A 26,750-nucleotide genomic window follows, 5' to 3' on the forward strand; every position below is an offset into this window, starting at 1 on the left:
ATTCAAGAAACATAAAAATCTAGACCACACCCTAGTAAAAAACAAGAAACATTTATTTTTGCCTTTTAAAGAAGAAGATGTTTATAAACTTCTAATAATTATCTTAGTCTCTAAATAATTATTTATGAGAAACTGTTATTCCACAATACAATGAATAAGAAGTTTTCATTTCTTATTATGGTTTTTAAAGAAGGTGGGAGAAAGCAAAAGATAAACACAGATAGGAAGGGAAAAAGATTCTGAAAGAGAGAAAAGAGCAAGACAGATGACAGAAAAATATTAGAGATCAGAACATTGTTCAAGAAACACTGAATGGGAACAAAGCAAAGAGAGAGATGTAAGAGGGTAAGAAGTTGTGAGGTATAATAGGGAGTGGAAAAGAGTCATTCATTCATTCATATATCCAAATATTCACTCATTTAACAAACACTTATTGGCTGCTAATATGAATACTAGTTAATAAAATGGAAGTGTTGCTTACAGTCTAGGAGGAGAGCACAAACGTAATCAATTTTAAAAGTAAATGTGTTCATATATAATAAAATGTTCATAATATAAATACAATAATATCCTATGAAAGAGAACAATTGGGAATACCTGCTGTTATATTTCCTGATTTTTATAAATGTATATTTGCAAAGAAAATTCAATTTTCTCTTCATTTTTATTTGTTTGCTCTTAATTGTATCAGAAGGAAGTGGATTCCTTACTTAACTGGAGGTAAACAAGCCTTACCACATTCTAACATTCTCTTGAATTCCCTTCTGAAACTTCCATTAATTCAAAACCAGATCATTTGATGAAGATCATGAACACTTATTTTAAAATGCCCAAGTGCATTGCTAAATTGCAGTGTTATATTTAATAAAATTATGAAGATTTGCAGTCAAGTAAAAATTGCTTAGATTTTATCCCTAAGTTACAAAGCATAGATCCTTAAAAAGTAGTGAAAAGCCTTGACAGAGAAGAGATTGAATTCTTCATAACTCTTCAGCTCCTTTTCCTCAACCCTTAGAATCACTGTTCCAGCCTCCATTGGATATGAATCACACTGTAAAATTGCATAATGAAAATAGTGGGCCCTTCCCACAAAATTAAATAGAAATTCAATTCTTACAAACTTCTATAGTTTTCACAGCCATTCTAAAGCTTATCCAAGACTGCAGAAAATGCCTGCTTATTAGATTAAAGTATCAAGATGGATAAGAAACCACTCCATTCCTTGAGGAGCTCAGTTTAATGGCTAGTCATGTTCTTAAAAAAATAATGTAAGTTCTGAAGGGAATGTTGCTGGAGAAGAAGGGAGGGAGTGACTAAATTTGCAAAAAGTCAGGAACATAGGGCACAGGAGGTAAAACACAAACTGGAGCATAAAAACTGTGGAAGGAGCATGACAATGAAGAGAGGAAGGACATTTCTGGTAGAAGAAATAACAGAAGCACATGTATAGAGGGGCCCATTCTTGGGTAGGCAAAAAGGTGATGAGTGCCACCTCAAAGGACAATGCAGAACATGGGGTCATGGAAAGACCGAAGCTGTGAAGTGAAGTTCAGTTGGAATCAGGTTTAAAGACTTGAGGTGCATCATGTTGTGGAGTATAAAATTTATCCTGTAGGCCACCCTTTTGCTTAGTGATTTATAGGGACTGAAATGGACAGGCTGAATGAAGAAGGTCATTTTCTTTGCCCTGGAGATGAACCTGTTCCAAATGAGTTCACTGCCAGCAATAACATTAATCTGTTTGCTTTGTTATTGAGTATATCTCCAGGGTAACCACTGTGGAGAAAGCAAACATGATCACTGTGTCTCTCTTTAGAATTAAAGGTTGATACAGACTTTAATACTGCTCTGGCTGAGTGACAATGTGGAAACACATAAAAGCTAAGGATTCTTAGGGGTTTGGTGTTATTGGGGACCTACACAGTAATCTTCAAGGACCTGAAACTTGAAATTACATAACCAGAGCCAGAAAATATCTGTGTAATGTTTTAAAATATGTATATAATATTGTAAAGCTGTTATGTTGGGGGAGGGGATAACTTTGAACAGTTTGATATTTATTTAATTTTCACATCTAAGGGAAAATGATTTAAAGTTTATTCAAAGATGTATGATTTCTGTCCTTCACCCATGCTTAAGATATGCCCTTTGTTTAGAATATAATTTTAGACAGTGAAAACTTAATGACTTTAGTTAATACCAAACAAATGTGGGGTTCTCTGCCCAATGTGCATAAGAGACAATCTATGACAACAGTGTTTCAAAAGAAGAAAGAGTTTATTGCTATGTAAAGCAAGGAGAACAGATGATCCATTGTCTTAAAATCTGTCTCCCCAAGCCTAAGAAGTTTAGGGTTTTTTATGGATTCAAATTAGGGGTGATGGAGCTATTATCATTACAATATCCATTAGAAACAACAACAATGTAGAGATGTAAAGGAGCAAAGCTAAGCTATAGTTAAGCTAGAATAACTATTAGCATGAACAAGTATAAACACTGTAGTTGGTGGTCAGTTCTGGGCTTACTTAAGTTCCTTCATTGATATTAGGTGGTTGTCATTGTGATTATAAGATTCGAAAGTTGTAAAACAGAATAAGGAGGTACAAGCAGTGCCAGGTAGGAGGTTTTTACCATTTACAATTCAGTGGGTTTCAATAATTTCAGATATTTCTTTTTGGCTATTCTATAATACACTAGAAAGTAAGAAAAAGACATCTATATAGTGATTCAGTCATCATAATTATTTGTTGAATCTTAATTTCTCAGTTACATAGTCATCAGTTTCTTGATCAACTGGGGTTATTATGGCAAAAATCTCTTAGAGTTTCTATAATTATCAGAATATTGTAACTAAGAAGTTAGGATTTAGGGGAATATTTTGACTACTGAATCATTATATAGATATTCCTTGTCTTACTTTTTTATATTAAACAGAGCTACTTTGAGCTCTCATAATGATTGTATATCCTTTATTTTGTGCCCTTGTGATTGTAAAAACATTTTTACCTGTACCTACTTCCTCCTCCCTCCCCCTTTTTAACTTTAGAGTCTTATAATCACAAAGGCAACCTCCTAATGTAAATGGAGCTACTTGAGTCAGCTCAGAACTAACCATTGACTTGTTCTTGTAATGCTTGGCTTGGTTCTAGCATAACTCCACTACATTACATTTGTAAATAGTTTCTGTTTATACTTGTTACTGAAATGGTAACAACTCCATTTCTCCCTTATTTCTGCTTATATTTGTTATTTAAATGGTAACAACTCCACCCCCCTTTTTGAATCCGTAAAAACCTTGAACTCCTCATACTTAATAGGGGAGACAGATTTTTAGGCTGATAAGCCATCTGATCTCCTGCTTCAGGCCTAGCAATAAACTCTTTCTCTCTTTGAAACTTAGGTGTCCTGGATTGGCTGTTAGGTGCCTTGGGCAGAGAACCCACCACTTGTCCAGCATCATTCCCTATATGACTTTCAATTAGTAAATTACAAAGGTGGCCTGATTTTCTTCTGGTCTTATTAATGAGAAATGATGGCTTTTTTCAGGGCTTTTCCAGTGACATCATTTTTACAAACAAAATATTGATGGGAAAAGAGGAATTTCATTTGGAGAGTGTGATGGTTAGGTTCATGTGTCAACTTGGCCAGGTGATGGTACCCAGGTGTCTGGTCAATCAAGCATTGGCCTAACCCTTGCTGCAAGGACATTTGTGGCTGGTTAGTAAACCAGAAGGCTAGTTTATTAAATCATCAGTCAATTGGCTGCAGTTGTGACTTATTACATCAATGAAGGGTGTGTCTTCCGCAGTGAGAGAATTCAATCAGCTGGATCTTATCCAATTAGTTGAAGACCTGCTTTAAGGGAGAAAGTTAGAGGACTTTCACTTCTTCAGCTAACCAGCAAAGCATTTCCTGAGGAATTCATCGAAGTCGCCAGTTTGTTTCCTGAGGAGTTCATAGAACACCTTCATTGGAGTTGCCAGTTCGCTGCCTGAGCAGTTGATCAAATATCTTCATTGGAGTTGCCAGTTTGCTGCCTGCCCTATGGAATTGGGACTCATGCCTACCCACAGTTGTGTGAGAAACTTTTATAAAATCTTACATCTATAGATATCTCTTGTTGATTCTTTTTTCCCTAGAAAACCCTAGCTGACACAGAGAGCTTTACCAAAATGGTGACATATCTGTTAAATGGTATCCAATTCCTTTTAAATTTAACCCATAAGGAAAGATGTGGGAAAAGGTGACAAAGTTAAGTAAATGTAATAGCAGATTGTAAATGGTTGTTTTACTTGCAACACCTTTGTTGCACGTGACAGGAAATGCTATCCAAAAGCAAATGAATTAGCTCATATAAGCAAAAAGTCCAGAAATGATCTGTTTTCAGGCACAAGGGTCTCACAGGCTCAAATAATGGTAAATTTGTTTCTCTTTCTTCTTTGCAACTCTTTCCTTCTTTGTGGTTATGCACTGCATCAATTTGGTTCTTATTGTATCCTGTGGACATCTCTGGATTAATCACTCTCTGCAAGGAAGAATGAAGACAGGTTATTGTAGGATTAGGCCACATGCTTCATTACAAGCACACTCAGAGCATACAGTCAAAAATGAGAAAATGTGGAATTCTAGCTAATTTGCTAACCTCTCAAATGCCTACAATGATGACCAAATATGTTAAACAACCCCTTTTTAAATAAAATAAGAAATTGGGTATTAAACAGAAAAAAAGGAAACAAATCTAGTTATTAAGAATGATAAATTCCTACTTAAACACCTTTTTAAAATTTAGAGCATATAAAAGTATACTTTTTTCACCAATCTTTTAATACAGGACCAATTGCTTTTTATTACAACGTGACGTTTATCATCATCTTTCTTTCAAAAACACATCTTTATACATACTTTAATTTGCTGTTTTCACTTTCTTTTCAATATGAGAACTTTAAAAAACAATCTGGGTGCACATTCTTCCTGATTTGACAAATCATCCCCAGTCTATTTCCCACACCTGGTCTACAGAACACTTTTAAGAAACTTGCCTTTTTCATTTCTTTCTGAAACTGTGCACTCAGTTTTCTGAGGGAAAAATAATGACAAACACCATCTTACCTTTTGCACTCTAATATTTAATCTTTTGAGATAATATTTAATTTATTTTGATTTTCTCTTTACTAGAGAAGTTGGGAAATAACAGGACAATTTTTCATAAAATACAGAATTTCCATATACAGCCTTACTTTTAACAACTTGCATTGATGTGTAATATTTGTTACAACTGATGTTAGCATAGTTTTATACTTATGCTATTCACTATAGTTCATAGTTTAACTTAGGGTTTACTGTTGTATAATGAAGCTCATGGACTTTTAAAAAAAAATTACCATATATGCAATCTAACATTTCCCTCTTTTAAACACATTCATATATATACATATATATATATATATACATATATATATATATATATATTTCAGAGCTGTTAATTATGTTCACAATGTGCTACCATCAAAAACATCCATTACCAAAACATTTCCATCATTTCAGATAGAAGCCCTATAAATTTTAAGCAGAGAACCAGCATAAGTGTGTTTCAGAATCTTAACAACTGTGTCTTCCTAAACACACAACTCATCTATTATTGGGAGCAGAAGTGCATGGGTATGTTAAATGTGGTTTGCCGGCCATTACTCACAAGCTCTGGGCGACGATGTTGGTCCCCAGAGAGGGGACCAACAAATGCAGGTTAATCAGGGCATAATTAAACTTCAATTATGTTACTCTCTACAGTTTAATTTCCCTATTTACAGCTATATTGGGAAGTTGTGGAAATCCAGAGACTAGCCTAAATTTGTATCCCTATCTATGCTATCTGATCTGTATACTTGGTGTCCTCATAGTTAGAAGCAGCCTTACAGAATTTGGAATTGGACAGACCTAAATTTGAGCCCCAACTCTATCTTTCCTAGTTTGGGGAACAAAGATTAAAAACAAAGATTAAAAACTCACAATCAAATAAATAAATAGAAACTTAACATCACAAAAAAACTAACCATAGTATGTTTGGTTGAATATTAGAGACAAAACATGAGACTCACAGTACATTGTCTGACACATGGCAAATGTTTAAAAAATTGCCATTTGTTAGATGTTATCTGGAGACATAAAGTATGGTCAAAAACAAAGTACAAGATTCCATGTTTTTCTCTCCAACAACATTTGTTAACTTTTTGTTACTCAAATGTGTCCTGGGGCCATCAGCATCAGCAGCAACTGGCAGCTTGTTTGAAACATAGACTCTCTGGGACCACCCAGAGCAATTGAATCAGAGCTTTGCATTTTAACAAGATGCCCAGGTGACTTCTGTGCACCTTAAATGGAAGCACTTTGCCACAAATCACAGTTAGGAGGTTGTTAAGAAATCATTGGGAGTTCATCAACGCAAGCTCAGCTTTTCTAGTGGTTTAGGTTGTAAGGTCAATCTTCCTGGCACTTCATAAGTAACATATTTAGAGTTCTCACAGTTACTCTCTACTAATAACAAATAATTCTGTAAGTTCTTACTTATAGTACTTATTACCCTCAGTTACCTTGATTTAGCTTATCGACACTTAAACCTATGATATCATGTATCCATAAATATGTAAACTTGCCCTGAAATAAGTAAAAAGACAAAAAAAAAAATATTCATTTTAGGCCCAGGTGTTTTTGAACTGCAGTATATTTGACTATGCTTAACAGTAATCATTTCCCAAATTACTGGCACCTCTCACTCACTACTATTTTAAACTTCAACTTTGAAAAAGACAATTTAAACTATTGCATTAGTACAGTTCTTAAGACATAAAATTACCTAGGAAACTCAAGAGACTCAGATATAATAGTTGTGGACTCTTACTGTCTGGATTCCATCAGTTTTTGAATTATACTGTCATTTCTATTTATGTTTAAATATAATTGGCAATTCATCTTTTATGCCTTGCTAGGAATCCATTAAATGCTGCTTTTCTGAGTTAAAAAAAAAAAAAAATTGCAATGAATAAGACAGTTTAATTTATTTCTGTTATGACTTCCAAAGTTTTAAACTGTAGTAAAACTTTAATAATGATCCGTTATTGGGCTACTTGGTAGCCACACATTCTTGTTAGAAAATATAAACTAATTTTAAGTAACAATGGTACAATATAACGTCTCCCACCCAAATTTGATATCCCACTTCCATTGGTCACAAATTCATTGCATTCAACCCTTAATATTTATCTGAGCAGAGAAGGTTATTTTCATACAAATTATAATAATGTAAATACTGAAAGGTTTTGGCTTGTTTGAACATTTCTCTGCCCACATTGAGACAGGTTTCTATTTGTAATCAAGGTTTACTTATTTTTTTATAAAAATAACCAAAGTGATTTAGCATTAATGTCAAAAAATTTTTTGTGTCTTCCAAAATTGAACTTGACATTTTAATTACACCTCATTGATATTACTAAAGCTTGAGGATTGAACATTAAATTTTAAGTGGTTTCAAAAATTTTATGATTTGCTCCTGACTGCTTATGACTAATGTCAGTATTTTTAAAATGAAAGTCTTGGAAACAATATTTTAATCTACTATCTGAATTAATTCTGTATATGAAAAAAGTAAATCCTTGGCAGTTGAAAAAGTTTGTTTCATTTATGAAAATTATTTAACAACATAATCTAAATATTAAAAGTTATGCAAATTGTTAGTATAGTTCATTAATTTTATAAAAAGTATTCGGTACTGAAAAAATAGAAGTAATGTTTTATAAAATATATTTTGGGTAAAATGTATTCCCTTTCTTTGTGAAAATGTGGTGATTTGCATTTACACTCAAAGAATCCAGTTTCATTATTATTTGATTAGGCACATAAGAATATGTGGTGTTTTCTTAAGATTAAAATGAAATGATGCTAAAATATATGCATTTTATTCAGGCCATGGTGTATCAGGATATCAGACAATACTGAACTTCCATAAAAGAATGTTTTGGCTGCAAATAAAAATCTGAATAAAAACCAACTTTAACAATCAGAAAAGTTAGTATCTCCCAAATGCCCAAAGTTGTACAGTTCTGTACATGATCTTTAAATGGCTTAGTGGTCCCAGACTATTCAGCTTTCTATACTGGCTCCATCACAAGGCTGATAACAATTGGTTCAAGCAGTTTTTCAATATCACATCCAGAAAACATGTCCCTCTTTTCCAAAGATGAAATCTTTTTTTTTTTCCTTAGGGCTGATAGGGCCAGTGGGATTATTTTCCATACTCCTACCATGCACAATTTTCTCCACATCTGTACTGTGGACCAATAACTGTGGCCAGAAGAGTTGCAGCCCTGAGTGACTTAGACCAATCAGAACTGTCTTCTAAATTTTGGAATAAGGTATATACTTGAATAGAGTTGAGGAATATACTTATAGAGTTCCTTTCTATAAGGAAGGGAAATAAAAAAGGATATTGATGAGACAATTTATATCTCAATAATTACATTTATGTTTAAATGTTATGTAGATTTCTTTATCTTAATATATAAATATAAAAATATTATATATATATAAATATATAATACATTAATGCTCATTTACATTCCCTTTGCTCAGTACGTAATTATATCATCATTCCTCTAAATGTTAAGATGGCAAATGTGTCTCTGTAGCTCCCATACAACTTGACTCAGCTGTCTTTGAAATGGTTTTGTGTATAGAATATAAAGATTAATGAGTAGTTTCAAAACTTCAGCACCCCACCTCTACCAACCCAAGCAAAATACATAAAGCACTTCAAATAAATTTAAAGATGTTTAAGAGTTTAGATAGTTTCATGTACATCTGAAGGTAGACCTAACATTTTATAGGATCAATTTTCACAACTATGGATTCTTGGAATAAGAGTACCTTTCCAGAAAAAGTTGTGTCTGTAAGGTTTGCCTGTGATACTTGGGAGACAGTTATATCCCTAAAAAAGCATAGTGTTTTAGAAAAAGCCTTAGATGTGAAGTCTGGTTGACCAAGATTCTTATTCCTGCTTTGCTATTTACTAGCCTGTGTGACTTTAAGTTGCATAATACTGTGCCGTCTCAATTTTCACCTCAATGTAATGAAATAATTCACCGGAGGGCTTATTGAGTAGATCAAAAGGATAATGTGTACAAAGTATCTAGCAGAGTGCAAATAATGAGTTCAATAGATAGAACTGTCCTTCTTCTCCAATCTTCCCTTTAAGAAAAAATAATGAAATAAGTTCTATTATGTTTATATATCCTTTAAAGCAATGTGTAATTGAAATTAATGAACTCAGATGCTTCTTACTGAACACAGCTTAGTTAAATCAACATGATAGAAAATAGCAAAATAAATGCAGTAAAACTATGGAAAATTTAGAAGTGATTATCAGTTCTATTTTTATGTCTTTTCATCCTTCTCTTCAGAGGCTGCTTTTGTAATTTAGTTGCTTTTTTTAATTATTAGGAATGTATGCCAATGTATGTTACATAAAATCACACTATAAATGTGGAATTCTAATGAGTCCAAATGTTTCTTGATATTTTCTGAAAGTGTATCCAATAGAATTGAGCCTTGAGCTCAACACGCACTCTCCATAAGCAATGGGCCCTAGCTTACCAAGATTCCTGCTATCTTTTTCCCAGACAGTGACTCTAAGTGCAAGACAGGTTGGTTGTATTTCTAAACTCTCATTCATAACTCTTCCTGGGAAAGGTGTTAATTTCTAGATTTCTAGCTATTACTACTATGACGTTTGGAACCAAATGTGATGAACTTTTATTCTATTGATCCCTTTCTCCCCAGATGGATTTCAGTTAATCAGAATCAACACATGTAAAATTAAATGAGTGGGAAATGCTAATGTAGGGGAAACTTTGTTTTCCTAATCTGGGTACTAGAATCTTCAAATATCAAAATCCTCTGCTATTGTAGCTCAGAGGATTAATAAAAGTAAGAGAAATTTCAAATTTGATTGTTTCATCTTTACTTAATGTTTCGTCTTGTTTTTTTTTTATTTGTTTCAGAAATTCTGCTCTGTCTGAAAACTTACATTAACCAGGGAATTTAATTGACACAAGAATTATATCTGGATACCACTTTCTCCATTCCCATTTCTTAGACAGTGTCTCCAATGGTAAAGTACAAGTCCTCAAGGACATTTCTCCCTTAATAATAACTCACATCTTTGACAAATCTAACTGGTGATGTCAAGGAATCAAACTTCCCAGCTTTTGTTAAGTCTATATCTCACCATTAATTTAAGTTACATGAGTCCTGTGAGGGGAGATAATTCATCATGCAGAATATCAGCTTCTGTCAACTTCAAAAATAAATTTACATGTATAATTTTAAATCCCTTTGGAGACCGTAAACTCTTCATTTTATCAAGAGAATTTGATTCTGCCTGAACTTCAGAAATCTATGTGCCGCTTTCTTTCAGACTTTGAAATGTGAACTCCAGGGTCTAACCCAACCATGTGGAAATTAGACATTTCAAAAGAAAGAGAATGAGTTTCTTTGCTGGGAATCAAGCTGCTGGGGATATAGCTACTATGGTAGCAACTTCCATTATAAACAGAGTATTTACTATACAGAGTATCATTGTCTCCATTCTCAAGTTTGATGCATTTGGAAAAATGAGATTATAATATAAATAAGGGAACTATAGCATAAAATTGTAGAGAAAATTAGGGTTTCATTTAACTATTAGCAATGTGCTCAATGCACTTTTTATTCAAACAAATAAGTCTAGATTTCCTAACCTAAAAATTCTTTTTATATAATCTTTAAACTGTGCACTTTTGAAAAGGTACTATTACATTATTTATCTTATGTAAAAGTATAAGAAATTATTAGTTTTCTGTTACTTTTATATGCTATGTTTTCCTTCACACAATTGAGAATTAAAATGGTTAATTATTGGTCTCCTTTCTTTTAATATTCAGCCATATCCAAGGGCATTTAATTTACTAGCTATTAAATGCAAATATTCAAAATTCTATCTGTTGTCTAATAGGGAATTGTTTGACATTTGTTGCTTCATGCAAATGGCTTTTCATCTTGGAAGTGGAGAAAGTATAGCAAATTTTATGAATCTGAATATTTTCAATAAATATTTTGAAACTTAAAGCTATTTATTAAATTGAATAATTGAAAGAGACCTTAAAATGAGATTTTAATATGCACATTAGTACTTTGTATTTTTTTAAATAATCATTTAAAACCTTTCTCCAGACAAACAGAACCAACCGACTGGAGATGGATAGATAGATAGATAGATAGATAGTACATTTAGATATAGATATACAAGGTATATGTAAATATGTAAATTTATAAATATAATAAGGTTTATTATAGGAATTTGTTCACATGACTATGGGGATTAGCAATTCCAATTCCATAGGTCATACCAAAAGTTAGAAACTCAGGTGAAAGGGATGTTAAATTACCCTAGAGAAGAAGTCTGGCAAAAGTAGATTTAGAAATTCTTCTTTCTCACTGTTTAAATCCTTAGTTCTCTCTTTTAAAGCCTCCAACTGATTGTATGAAGAGACTCCTCTTATTTCTGAGAGCAATCTTTCGTGCTAATTTTAGAAGCAATCACCCATAGATGAAATCAACTACCCTCATGGTAACAATCAGGCCTGCATTTGCTTGATCAAATTACTGGTCACCATAACCTAGCAAAGTTGACACATTAAATTGCTGTCACACTTCACCCCTGGTCAACTTGGCACCAATACATATCTCCTTAAAGCATACTTGCTGTAACTAAAGGTAATAGCATAGTTATTCTTTTTTCTAACATAATTCAACTGTCCTGCATATAACCAGACATGCATTAATCTTTTCACCAGAAGAGAAAGCAAGTCCTTGTATGATACTCATTCTTATTCTTGATGTCTTTTAAGTTAAATATTATTTATAAAGTTAATATTCCATGTTATATAAGGCATTAAAAGAGGAAAGAAAACAAAGATATTTTCTTTATATATATATTCAAACATTAAAATAAGAAAGAAACACTCATAAACATTACAGTCCTCATTTCTGCAACCAATCACATAGGCATAGATCATATTTATAACTAGTTCTTCAACTACCCATTCCATATACCCTTAACCAACTAAGTAAACTCCTTAGCTGACCAAGATTCTATGCCAGCTAAGAAGAGTCTGGGCCATTACTAAACAGCCTGGATTGGGTTGTTATAGTTTTCCATTGACTCTCATCTTAGGCTATGGTACTAAAATGCCTAAGGGATTGCCTGCATCCTGGCTAACTGTTATTTACCTCTAGTTGGTAGCCGAAGTCCTATTTCCCCTTAACAGGGTTAACAGGACCAAAAGAGTTCCTAAAACTTGTAGGGCAAACTCCATCAGATTTCAAAGTCTGAGAGTCATTAACAGAGTGATGTTTTATCCTTGGGGCTTGAGAGAGCTGGAGTCTAACCTTTCCTAAAGGGTCTCTGCAACAGCCCTTTTCTCTCCAATGCTGGGGTGAGTTTTCCAACATATCGACACATTGCGGAGACCACCTTTTCAGCCCCACCGTCCTCAAACATCAGGGCAGCACCTGGATTCCCTTCCATCTCTGGAGCATAAGATCACCCCCTTCAGAAAAATGGAGTGGCAGCCAGGCTCTCCCCAATTCCCTGGGAATGTGCTCCACCCTCTTTGGGGCTTGGGGTGGCAGAACATTTCCTGAGCATTGAGGTGGAAGGCCCACCCTCGACCTCCAGGGCAAACTCACCCTTTCCATGCATGTGGGCCACTCCGCTCTCTCAGCCTGAGACCTCTTGACTCCAGACCTCAACTTCCATGGCTCTATCTTTGAAGAAATTTTTCCTTCAATTTGTTCCTTGTCCGTCTCCTCCAGTCCTGACCTGTCTGTAAAGAGCTCACAAAAATTCTGTTGGCTTCGCATGAAGCATAGAGTGTCAAAGCTGTCAGATAATAAGATTTTCCACAAATCCTTTCTGCTTAACTCCTTCTCCAGTCTTGGCTTGTACTGAAATGGTGTCTGGGTTCCATGTTTGGTTACATCTTCACATTGGGCTGTAGCCTCTGGGGTTTCACCCCCTGGAAGCCCAGAGTTTTTCAGGCCATCAATTTCTGGTTTCTTTGAAACCAAGAGTTCATTTCTCAGCTTATCTCTGTCCTCTCATATTTTACTATAAGCTGCAAGTAAAAGCCAGTCTACTTATTCTATATTTTGTTTGGAGATTCCATCAGCTAAATATTCCTGGTCATTACTTTCAAATTCTGCTTTCCATCCAACACTGGGACTCAATTTTGCTAAATTCTCTGCCACTTTAAAACAAGGATTGCCTGCCTTCCGGTTTGCAACAATACATTCATCATTTCTGCTCAAGGCCTCATCAGAAGTGTCTTTAGAGTCCATATTTCCACAAACAGTATCTTCAAAGCAGTTCAGGCCTTTTCTATCAAGCTCCTCACAATTCTTCCAGAATCTTCCCCTTACCCATTTAAAAAGCCATTTCAACATGTTTGGTATTTGCAAACTCAGCAGCAAAAGCACCCCACTTCCCTGGTACCAAGATCTGTTCTAGTTTCTTAATGCTGCCTGGAAGCAAAACACCAGAAATTGATTGGCTTTTGTAAAAGGGATTTATTTGGTCACACAGTTACAGTCTTAAGGCCATAAACTGTCCAAGGTAACACATCAACATTTGGGTACCTCCACTGGAGGATGGCCAATGGCATCCAGAAAGCAACTGTTACTGGGAAGGCATGTGGCTGGCATCTGCTCCAGAGTTCTGGTGTCAAAATTGTTTTCTCCCAGGATGTTCCTGTCTAGTCTTCAGCTTCTCTCCAAGATGTCAGTCTCACTTGCTCTTGGGGTGTTTGTCCTCTCTTAACTTCTCTGGGGAAAAAGTTTGCTTTCAAAGGCCATCTCCAAAAGTCTCTGTAAACTGCATTTCCTCTCTCAGCTCCTATACATTCTTTAAACCGTCCCTCTTGGCTGTGGCAATCTTGCTCCTTCTGTCCGAGCTTATATAGTGCTACATTAATTTAATTCAGACCAACTCTGAATGGGTAGGACAACACCTCCATGGAAATTATCCAACCAAATGTCTTGTTCACAGTTGACTGAATCATATCTCCATTGAAACACCCAAAGGATTCTAAAATTTAATCAACTCTAATATGTCTGCCCACACAAGATTGCATCAAAGATAATGGCATTTTGGGGGACATAATACATTGAACTGTCACAGCAGGGGAGGAAAATCCATATCCAGAGAATGTGTGTCTTCTGATAATAACAAAATTCTGCACCTTGCATAGTCGAAGTTGTCCAATATAATCATCTTGCTGCCAGGTAACAAGAAGATCACCTCAGGGAATGGTGCTGTATTAGGACTGAGTGTTGCATTAAGCTGCTGGCAGATTGGACACTCAGCTGTGGCTTTAACCACACTGGCCGTGGTGAGTGGAAGCCCATGTTGCTGAGCCCATGTGTAACCTCCACCCCACCACCATGGCCAGCTTAACTATATAAATATTAGAGATTTGTCATAAGAATTGGCTTACATGCTGTGGAGATTGGCTAATCTGAATTCCTTAGGGCCAGCTACAGGTTGGAAACTCTGCTGAAGGTGATGTTGAATTCCACAGGGAAGTGGGCTTGCTGAAGAATAGCTAGAAATTCTTTCTGACTGCTGACTAGCTTAGGGCCACTAACAGATTGCATGAAGAAAATCCTCTCACTGCTGAAGCAATTTCCTTTGTTGATTATAGATGTAATCATCCAGAGATGCACTCAACTGTCTAATGATTTAAATCCATATACAGAATATATTCACAGTAATAATCAGACCAATGTTTGCTTAACCAAAACCTGGACACAGTAACCTAGCCAAGACGACACATGAAACTAGCCATCATAATATTTTCTTCAAGTTTTTAAACACTGTCTTTGATTTAGGATATAAAACCAGAGGTTTAGTACTTTTTTTTTTTTTTTACATTTTTTTCTGCAAAGGAATGCTAGTAACTGACAATCATTACTATTTGTTTACAAATAGAGTATAAATGAAAATTCTTTGTGCTTAGGAGAAGTTGCCAAAAATATGAGATCCTCATTGTTTTGTTAAAAGTAGATTTGTTAAATAGAAGTTCTTCCTACTAATGCCCTTGATTTGAATCAATTAATAGCAGCTGTTTTATTTTAGAAACATGAACCCAAGGATGTGTTCATCAACTTGGCAGGTTTCATTGAATTAACTAACATTTTGTAGAAACTATGAAGGATATAAAATGAAGTGGAAAATGAGAACTTTGTATACAGAAATGTAAAAGTTAATTGAGGACCATCTGTCACATTTCTTGTCAGTGAAAATAAAGGAAAGATATGTGTAAGACAGATTACACAGAAAAATATATGACTGAAAAATGGATAGGTGAATTTTTGTGTCATCCTATTACTTTGACTTTGAGAAAGTGAATAGATAGTACACTTCATTAACTAAAAATAGACCTGAAGCCATAAAGTGCCTAAGATTTGTCTTTTGCATGTTTATAAGCCTTTCTTTAAAAAAAATAAAGTCAGATATTTCAGAATTCATATTCATATTCCACATGGTGTATTTTGCATAGAAATGAATTTTTGATTTCCTGATCCAACATTAATTTAAATAAGTCAACTACATTTTAAATGTCAATTTCATAAGTCACAAGATTAGTGTTAAAAATTCAAGTCTGATACATTTTTGACTCTAACATTTTCAAATAAGTTTAGAAAAACTTCTAAACAGTAGATTTTCTGTGACACTGAACAACAGTTTGTCATAGATTTCAACAGAATATGGGTTTTAAACATTCATTTGTGTCATATGTTAAAAAGAAATTCACAGGCTTAATAAGAATCATAGATGATTATCTTGCTAATACATACTGAAGAATAAATGTGAAGTTTTTTTTTAACAAAGTGGCATCATTAAGACTCTTGGGGACATAGAAGGTGATAATGTTTTGTGATACATGTTTTTGATGAATCTGTGAGGAAAATTTAGAGAAGTCTTGTTTTGGAATGTGAAAAGATTTTAGCCAATATATTTAGCAAATATTAAAAATGGTGACATGTATATATAAATTCTGTACAATATAAATATATTGGCTAGTCAAAAATAATAATAACATGGTGTGCTGGTTTGAATCTATTATGTATCCCAGAAAAGACATTTTCTTTTAATTCAGTCTTGTAGGTGCATTATATATATATAATGATATATATAATGATATATATAATGATATAATGATAGCATGTAATATAGACACTTAATTAATTCTAAAGGTGATCTTTTAATATGTATACACAAAATGCTAGCCATTGTGGTATAATTTAATTGGCAGAATATATTAGTATTGTTCAATAAAATCAATGGATCATAAAATCAATGGCACACTAAACTTGATGAAATATGAAAATAAGATGTATGTTTTTGGAAATATTTATTACAAAAAGATGGAGAAATAATAATAATATATAAGACGGAAAAGAGAAAACTTTTAAACTGTAAAGGCAAAATAGGGAGCAGTAATAGACACTGAAAGACCAAGAGAGAAGAAAATGATGAGTTGCCACTGAAAATGCTATTTTGGTTTAATTACCACGTGTTCTGGTTTACTAAGGCTTTTGAAATATGAAATACCAGAAATGGATTGGCTTTTACAATAGGGGTTTATCAGTTCACAAATTTACAGTTCTAAGGCTACGAAAATGTCCAAATTAAGGCATCAAGAGGAAGATACTTTTTATGAGGAAAAGGCTGATGGCATCTGGAATACCTTTGTTAGCTGGGAAGGCATGTGGCTGGTGTCTGCTGGTCCTTTGCTCCCAGGTTGAGTTGTTTTGAGCTTCTGATTCCAGTGGCTTTCTCTTTAAGCATCTGTGGGTTCTCATTTAGCTTCTCCAGGGCAGACTCTGGGCTTCGTCCCTTAGTTTAGCATCCCCAAATGTCTTTCTGTCTATATCTCTAAGTGTCTGGGCCTGCGCTGCCTGTCTTTAGGACTCCAGTGAACTAATTAAGACCCACCTTGATTGGGCAGGGTCACATCTCCATGGAAATAATCTAATCAAATTTTCCCACCCACCCAATGTGGGTGGGTCACATCTGCATGGAAACAACCTAATCAAAAGATCCCACTCACAATAAGCCTGCACCTACAAGACTGAATTAAAAGAAAATGTCTTTTCTGGGATACATAATAGATTCAAACCAGCACACCATGTTATTATTATTTTTGACTAGCCAATATATTTATATTGTACAGAATTTAAAACTGCAAAAGGGTATAGAGGGAAAAGTAGTCTTTCTGCAACTCCTGTGTCCCAACCAACTAGTTACCCATGCAAGTGGAAATTTCTGTTACGGATGTCTGTTTTAGTTTGCTAAAGCTGATGAAATGCAATGTATCAGAAATGGGTTGACATACAATGGGGATTTATTAACTTACAAGTTTACAGTTCTGAGGCTGGGAAATCTCCAAATCAGGGCATCAATAGGTGATGCTTTCTCCCCAAAGAAAGGCTTGTAGCAATTCAGGGTCCCGCTGTCACATGGCAAGGCAGATGGCCGGTGTCTGCTAGTCCTTCTTCCCTAGGTTTCCTTGCTTTCAGTTTCTGGCTACTTCTCCTCAGCTTCTCTGGCTTTTTACTCTTAGCTTCTCCCTGTCTGCCTGAATTTCATCTCTTATAAAGGGCTACAGTAAGAAGATTAAGACCTACCTGGAGCATGCCTCAACTGAAATAACCTAAACAAAAGGCACACCCACAACAAATCTGCACACAGAGGAATGGATTAGCTTTAAGAACATGATTTTTTTTCTGGGGTGCATACAGCTTCAAACCATTACAATGGCAAAGATGGAACTGACTATTTGAAATTATTTTCCATGTCCTTAAAGGAAAGTAAATATAAAAGGACTTATAAACAGAAGTAGGGGTGAAAATTAAACAAATGATAAAGTCACAATTGCAAACCAAAAAGACAGAACTTGTAGGGGAATTTTTGTTTTCTACAAGTGAACAGAACAACTGTCCTCAAACAACCATTAGTTTTTCCCTAATAAATCACTTCCATTTTTCTCATCTGTCACTCATTCATTCACTCATTTATCAAGCATTCATTCAGGTCTTGCTGGATGCCAGGCCAGGAAACACAATCGGGAATAAGATACTTGCCACATGCTCCTCTTGCGAAACATAAAATAAAGATGAACAAGGGTGAGGAGTCCTTTTAAGAATTAGAGGTTTCCAGGGGAGCATGCAATAGGAAGATCTAATAGAGACTGAGGGGCAAAAAAATGGCCCCCAATTTTTCTGAACCTCAATTTGTTAATTGGAACATGAAAAATGTGATTCATAGAGGTAGTTATTCCTAAAATCAACTTTAGTAATCTTAAAATTTGAAAAAAATAATTCTCAAGTAGTCTTTCTCTTATCTCTGATATTTAGAAATATGCAGGATTTAGATGTTCTTAGTATGGTTTCAGATTCTAATCTCTGTTTTTCCATTATCATAATTTATTCAAATTATTCTTGTTCCATCCCCCTACATTTATTGACCTACTTTGTAAATACTGGGCTCTACCCTACCTCTGCTCCCACTTGTCTTTATCTCTCATAAATCTCATTAGAACAGTGTGTCTCAACTTGGGGTGATTTTGTCTCCCAGGGGATATTTGGTAATATCTGGGGACACTTTGTTTGTCACTACAAGGGGAAGAGATGGGTGGTGCTATTGGCATGTAGTGGATAGAGGGCACTGATGCTGCTAAACCTCCTACAATGCAGGGCAGTTTCCCACAACAAAGAAATATCTGAGCCAAGATATCAATAGACTCAAGATAGAGAAAACTTGCTATAGAACAAAATATCTTTTTTCCTTATGTCACTTCCTTTGTTTCCACACTCTCAAATAAAAAGCATAGTGGAAAGGATATTTATTTTCAAAATATTGATTATTCATATGTATGGAACTCTACAATTGTGCACACTAATTTATTGACACATTTATTTATAATTTCAATACATATTCATCAAAGTCTAACATGCATTAGGCATTCTGGTATTAGCACAAAGATGAGTGAGACCCCAACCCCTGGAAGAAGGTCAATTAAGATTTAGAAACTATGCAGATCCATATACAAGTCCCTAAGATACTTTCCTCTTAATTGATTTTGAGAAATCAATTTTCTTTGGTTTTCCTTAGTACAGAAAACTTACTTAATGTGCCAAGACTAATATAATACAATAGCTATCATCAAATTAAATGGAAAGTAGTGAATAACTAAGGGAAGCATGTCCAAACTGTTTGTTATGATATATATGACTTTACTGACACTATAAGTACAAATTAGATATGAAATAATCTGTACTTAAAATAATTTCATGCATTTTCCCATGCACAATGTAACATTATCATTTGCATTCTTATTCTACAAGTACGTGCTTCAGTTTCATTGATTTTTGTTACCTTTATGTCTATGAAGGGTCTATAGAGACATGAAACTCCTTTTTGTTCCCATAAATGTTGTTTCTAAATGTTTAGATGAATCGACTCATGCCAAATTTATAGAATAATGGGCAAACTGTACTCCAGGTATATCACCTACGCAATAATGTATTTTTTCTTAATATATGGAAAATCCCAGTCTCATTCCCAGTGATATCCAGATCTAAATTTTCACTTTTAGATCTTCCAGGAATCATTGACAGCCTGAGGAATATAACAATTCAATTTTATATTCCTAGTCCTACTAGATTATATAGTCCTACTAAATCAGTAATACATGTATGTAAGGAAACATGAAAGGTAGATTATGAACAACAATCAAAAAAAAAAAACCACTAAAACATTTACTACTTCTGCATTCATTCTGCACATTGTTCAGTAGTAATTTCAGACACCCCCTGCTTAAAAAATTACCTTGAACAGAATTTTAAAAATTCAATCACTCTAAAACTGACACTTTTTTAGCAATGCTCATGCACAGAAATAAAAATTACATAACTTCTGTATAAGTTGTTTCATTTTAAATGGATTTTACAGTACAACATATTCTGTAGTACTTCTAACAAAATTGTCAGTAGAAGTCATTTTCAGTGAAACTTGGTGTCATTGATAGCTGAAAGTGAAGTGGAGAAGTCCATCAAACCACTTTCTGCATCACTCTCTCATCACTCTCTCAACAGCTGGCTTCCTTAACCCCAATCAGCCCCAGAGTCCCAGTGTTTTCTCTGCAGCTGCCCAAATCTGCTCTCTGTCTTTCTAAAGTGCCTCGTTCCTGCTGCTCTTTCAACTAGTGCTGCTTAAGTGATAAGAATACAATTCCCTTTTCCTCAGGTCTAGATAAGATTCTCAGATTTTTCATACAATGTTGGTCCTTAAATGGGGCAAAACAGTCTGTTTAGTAAAAGTATTTCATTCTGAGGTGTGATTTACTAATAATCCCAGTCAAATAACGGTTGTTTCCATGTTTTCTTGTCTATTATCTATAATCCACATCATGGGACAGTCTTCTCTGTTAACAAGATTTCCTATATTGTCTAGTTCAGACTCATGTTTCTTAACAGTCATCTTTAGAAGTTCAGAAAAGAGACAGTGACCATTGTGAGTTATTATGGTTGGGTGGATATGACAGAGAAGGTCCATTAGGCTGCATTTTGAAGGATAGATAGGTTTTGAATAAATCAAGTACTCAGGTGCTAAAAACAACCTGTAGTGCCTACCCACAGCTACTTCAAAGTCCCCATACAGCCTTTACATGTAACAGTAAATGTCTTAAGTCAGAGTAGTTAGCAAGATTCCATGATTCTAATTTCAGCCCAGGGGCTTAAGGAGGAAATGGGAAGTTCTATCTAGATTGGGGGTTCAGACTGAATTTGGAACAATGAGCTGGGGGGCAGTGCACTGAGTCCTGGCTGAGGTCTGGCAGGGATGGAAAGGTTATACTTGGATTCCTTGGGAAATGATTTAAATAAATCTGTCTTTTCCAGGTGCAAAGTTAGGGACTGATTTATTTAAATATAATAGGAGTGGATATTCATAGATTATATAATATCATCTATAAACTTACTAAAACTTTCTGTTTTTTGTAACATTTTTTTATTAAAGGAAATATTAATTCTTTTCAGGTGTATTTTAACATTCTTAGCTAAGTGCAATCTAATGGACAGTATCTCAAAGAGTGTAACAAGATTAAGGGGACACAGCTATTATTCTCCTATAGTCACTGTATTCATGAATTAATTTATTGGTTCTATTTTCTTATACTTGGTAACTATATAATTTGTCAGATAAAAGCAATAGTGAAGCCAAATCAGTGTGATAGAATACTGGGCATGTTACCAAGATAATTTCCCAATACCACACGGAAAAATGTCTCAGCACTAAAATCCAATTAATCAGAATAGGAATAAGTTGGACAGCATTTTACTAGGGCAATTTTTTGGAAGCAATTTCTTCTAAGAATTTCACTATGCATTTTACCTCTTAGTCCAAACCAACATTATTTCTTGTAGTCTTCAGAAATCACTTCAAAAGAGATAAAATGCACTTATGAAAAGCTTTGAATATCTACCTACATTTTTAATTCCCTTTTTACAAACTGTAATTTAAAAGAACAGCAAGTATCAAGTATGAAAATATTTTTTTTTAATCTGGCATTAGCACCATATAACATGGTTACTTATGGGATGGTTATATTTGGAAGATTTTTATTTTACTCTTTTCTACTTGCCTTTTCCATTTTCAGCTAAAAACCAAATTTCATGGATTTCCTTTTGTTCTAGGTTGTTTGAAACAAATCCTTGCTAAGATATAAAATATATTACTGCATACTTAATAATTTTATTAAGAAAAAGCAATGTCAACCTAATATATTTCCAAATAAATGATTTCATTCCATGAAGCTTTTCAGGAACTTACAAAAGAAGTAAGTAAACAGATTCTTCTCACAATAGATATAATCACAAAGCAGAAAAATTTTCTGGGTCATGTCCCCTGTAATGTTCTAGAGTGGCAATCTCCAAAAGAAATAATGTGAGAAACAGATGTAGGTCATATAGGTAATTTTAAAATTTCTAATGTTTTCTTTAAAAAGATAAAAAGAAAGATAAAAAAATAAAGTGTAATTAATTTTAATAATAAATATATCCAAAATATTATAATATCCACATGAAATTAGTATAAAAATATTGAGATACTTTATGTTCTTTTTGTCATAGTATCTTTGAAATGTTATACTTATTTTAGACTTACATATTTAGCACTTCTCAATTTGGTGTAACCACATTTTGAATGTTCAGGAGCCACAAGGTTCTAATGATTGCCATCTGGACAGTGGAATTCTTGTGTATTTTGGCACAGAAATCCAGTTTTGAAGTTGTTCATCTTCATACATTTCTGTTTTATCCATCATAATTCTGTTTCCTGTATCCTTTCTGTTTTTACTAAGCAATATGATATAAAATTTTCTAATGGTAATGGTAATGACTTTGATGAACCAGTGAAATACTTTGGTTTTCTTTAAATGACTCATTAAAAAAAAACACCTCATATTCATAAAAGATGCTATAATTGACCATAGTATACATAATCAAATTATATAAGGGACACTCTTATGCATGAACAACAAATAAATTGGACTATATTAAATATTCTAATATAATATAAATATATTAATTATAAATTCTTGGCACACCATATTTAATTCCACATTATATAGATTTGCCTAGTTAATTCATTTTCATTTTCTTTTGCTGTACTTTTCTCCAAAATTTTATTGTGGCATTTATTTACCTTTTATTTAATCACTTAATCTCTAATGTAATTGTTTAAACACAACAGAATAAAAATATCTGAAAAGACTATAGAATTGTTTTCTTTAGAATGCAGAATTCAAAAGAACTAAAATATGAAATACTAAATAAATATTAATGACAATAATATAAGTTCTAAAAACTAGATGTCATTCCAATAACAGGAAAACTTTGCTTAATTTAGTACAGATACTTTAAGAACAACTAGCAAAATTTCTTATTTGATTTCTCAGTTTTAGTCTATTTCTAAGAAACCTGAACTTTATTTTAAATATGTATTTCTATGTCAAATCCTAAGCTTGTTACCCACTGCTTACACATGTTAGAGCTAAGCTTAGAGCAGCTGGGAAAAGACTGACTGGCAGAGAAAACCAACCAATTAGAAACTACAAGGATAGATAGTGTGATGGTTGGTTTATGTGTCAACTTGACCAGATGATGGTACCCAGTTGTCTGGTCAAGAAAACACCAGCCTAACCATTACTGCAAGGACATTTCATGGCTGGTTAATAAACCAGAAAGCTGGTTTATTAAATCATCAGATTGCATATGTGGCTGATTACATGTATGGTTAACTAAGGGAGTGTCTTCCATGATGAGAAAATCCAATAAGCTGAATTGAATACAATCAGTTTAAGACTTTTAAGGGGGAAGAGAGAAATTTCATTTTTCTTCAGCCAGCCAGCCTCTCCTGGGGAGTTCATTGAAGACCTTCATCGGAGATGCAAGCTCATGGTTTGTCCTATGGAATTTGAACTCCTGCATCCTGCCCCACAGAATTTGTATGGGTACATCCCCAAAGTTGCTTGAGAAACTTTTATAACATGCCATATTTACAGATATCTCCTATTGGTTCTGTTTCACTAGAGAACCCTGACTACTACTCTAGGTACTGGTATGGTTCTTGAGAATCAGAATCTTAAAATGGGCTGTTACAATTGGTTTTCTGTTCTGAGTAGATTCAAAAGCACCAATGACTCTATTTCCAAAAATCAAGATGGCACTGACAGTCCATGGCATGAGTTGTCAATACAGATACACAAAATATCACCATTTGATTCTCCTAATCATACTCTTGTATGAGGCAAGGTTCTGGGTGACACTGTTTTTGACAACTTAACAGAGTTTTGTGGAGTTAAGAAGTATAGTGATGTTGGCTGGTTGTTCTTAGATGTGCTGGATACAGTTAAAAGAGAAAGGGACAAGCTGAAATCTTCAAATTTGCAACTTAAATACCATATGAAAGATGTAAATGTTTTTTCTATGTGTGCCCTGAAAGAAAATCTTGTTTCCTGTGACTGCAGATTGAGATCTGTGAAAACCAGATGTGAGTCTCATTGTACAAGTAGCAGATTTACAACATAAACTAAAATTTCAACCTTGCAGGGTGTCTGCTGTTAAAGTAAAGGTATTAATTAGAAAATATGGGGTCCTGAAAATTGGGAAGGGAACATATAGGTGGAAAATGATGACAGTGGGAGAATTGGAATCCTGGATTCTGCTGAGGACTTGCTACATATACCTGTAATGGTCTACCCTGAGGAAACAGTTCACCCCTCCAGGTTGCACTGAGGAAAGAGCACCCCAATCACCAGCCTGCTCTGAGCAGACAGCTTCCTGACCTCCAGTCTGCCCTGAAGAGCCTGTCATCCAACTTCCACCTAAAGAGATTAACTCTTCAGTGCCTGCTAAACTGTTATCAACTGCTCTGGGGAAAGAACCCTCAATCCTCCGTCTGGAGAGATTAATCCTGTTTCAACAGATGAACAATAGAATGTCCTAAGGTAATTGGCTTGAAGGATGCTTCTACTTTTCAAGATATACCCCATCACCACCACTCTTTTCTTCAAAACCTAAACTAAGCTAAATTTCCAAAAGACCCAAAAGGGTGAGTGTGCCAGTGTGAATATATTATGTCCCCCCAAACACCATTGTCTTGAGGCAATCTTGTGGGGGCAGAGGTGTTAGTGTTGATTAGATTATAATTCTTTGAGTGCTTCCATGGAGATGTGACCCACCCAACTGTGGGAGATAACTCTGATTAGATCATTTCCAAGGAGATGTGGCCCTGCCCATTCAGTGTGGGCCTTGATTAGTTTACTAGAGCACTATATAAGCTTACACAGAAGGAGTGAGCTTGCTACAGCCAAGAGGGACACTTTGAAGAATGCACAGGAGCTGAGAGAGGAGCTGCAACTTACAGAGACATTTTGAAGATGGTCATTGAAAGCAGAGTTTTGCTGACACTTTGGAGGTACTAGCCCAGAGTTTGCCCCAAGAAGCTAGAGGCAAGAGAGGAATATCCTGGGAGAAAGCCATTTTGAAATTAGAACTCCAGAGCAGATGCCAGCCTTGTGCCTTCCCAGCTAACAGAGGTTTCCTAATTGTTAATGCCTTACCTGGGACACTTTACGGCCTTAAGACTGGAACTTTGTAACCAAATAAACCCCCTTTATAAAAGCCAATCCATTTCTGGTATTTTGCTTAATAGCAGCATTAGCAAACCAGAACAGTGAGGTATGAAGTGTGACCCATGAAGTGGTACATTATATTCCAAATGAACTTCATGAGTTTTCCAATTTATATAGCCAGAAATCAGGGGAATATATATGGGAATGGATATTAAGAGTGTGGGATAATAATGGAAGGAATATAAAGTTGAATCAGGCTGCACTGGTTGATGTGGGCCCAATAAGCAGAGATTCTGCATTCAATGCTGCAGCTCCAGGGGTTAAAAAGGGCATTAATAATTTGGGTGGTTGGCTGAAACATGGATCCAAAGGTTGCCAAATTTACCTGAGGTAGAAATGCCAGAACTGCCCTGGTATAATGTAGAGGAGGTGACCCAAAGGTTTAGAGAGATTGGAATGTTGGAGTGGATTTATCAAGGAAGACCTGCTCACACACCCAAGGGATATTCAGAGGACACACCTTTAACCAGGACTGTGAGCAAATTTGTGAGACTAAGCTCTGTCATCCCTGAAGAGCTCTGTAGTTGCCCTTCTCTGTAGGTCAGATATTACTGTGGGAACAGCTGTCACTTAGCTGGAATCCTTAAACACAAGAGGAATAATTGGATTCAGTGTTGGCATAAGTCATGTGGAAGCAGTTAATCAGCAAAGACAAGATGGACATGGCTAGCATAATGAACAGCAGACTCAAAGCAACAGTCAAAATAATCTGACTCACAGAGACATATGGCATTAGCTAGTGGATCATGGGATATCTAGAAGTAAAATAGATGGGCAACCTACTAAATTCTTATTTGATCTGTGTAACCAGAAGAATTCTAGGTCAAGTGAACAAAAGGCTAACTTGAATTAAAAAAAAAAACAAAAAAAAAAAACAGAGTCACAACCCCTTAATAAATTTCCGGACTTGAAAGAGTTTACAGACTCAGAGCATCTTGAATGAGGGGAAGGCTGGGTACCCTTGGGGAGGGACCCTGTTACACTGCCAAAACTTTATACTGCTAATCTTCCTACCAATCTACCCCAAGGAGACCTATGGTTTGTTTCCAGGGTAACTATGCAGTGGGGAAAAGGAAACAATAAGATATTTTGGAGATTATTAATGGCTAGAAGTGATATTAATTCCAGGAGACCCAAAACATTCCTCTGGTCCACCAGTCAGAATAACAGCTTATGGAGGTCAGGTGATCAATGGAGATTTAGCTCAGGTCCATTTTACAATGTGCCCAGTTGGTCCCTGGACCCATTTTGTGGTTATTTCTCTAGTTCAAAGATGCATAATCGGAATAGAAGTATTCAGCAATGGGCAGAACCCCACATTGCTTCTCTGACTCACGGAGTGAGAACTATTATTATAGGAAAGGTCAAGTAGAAGCCATTCAAACTTCCCCTGCCTAGAAAAAT

Source organism: Choloepus didactylus, chromosome 1 (genome assembly GCF_015220235.1).
Source record: "Choloepus didactylus isolate mChoDid1 chromosome 1, mChoDid1.pri, whole genome shotgun sequence".
Taxonomy (NCBI): domain Eukaryota; kingdom Metazoa; phylum Chordata; class Mammalia; order Pilosa; family Megalonychidae; genus Choloepus; species Choloepus didactylus.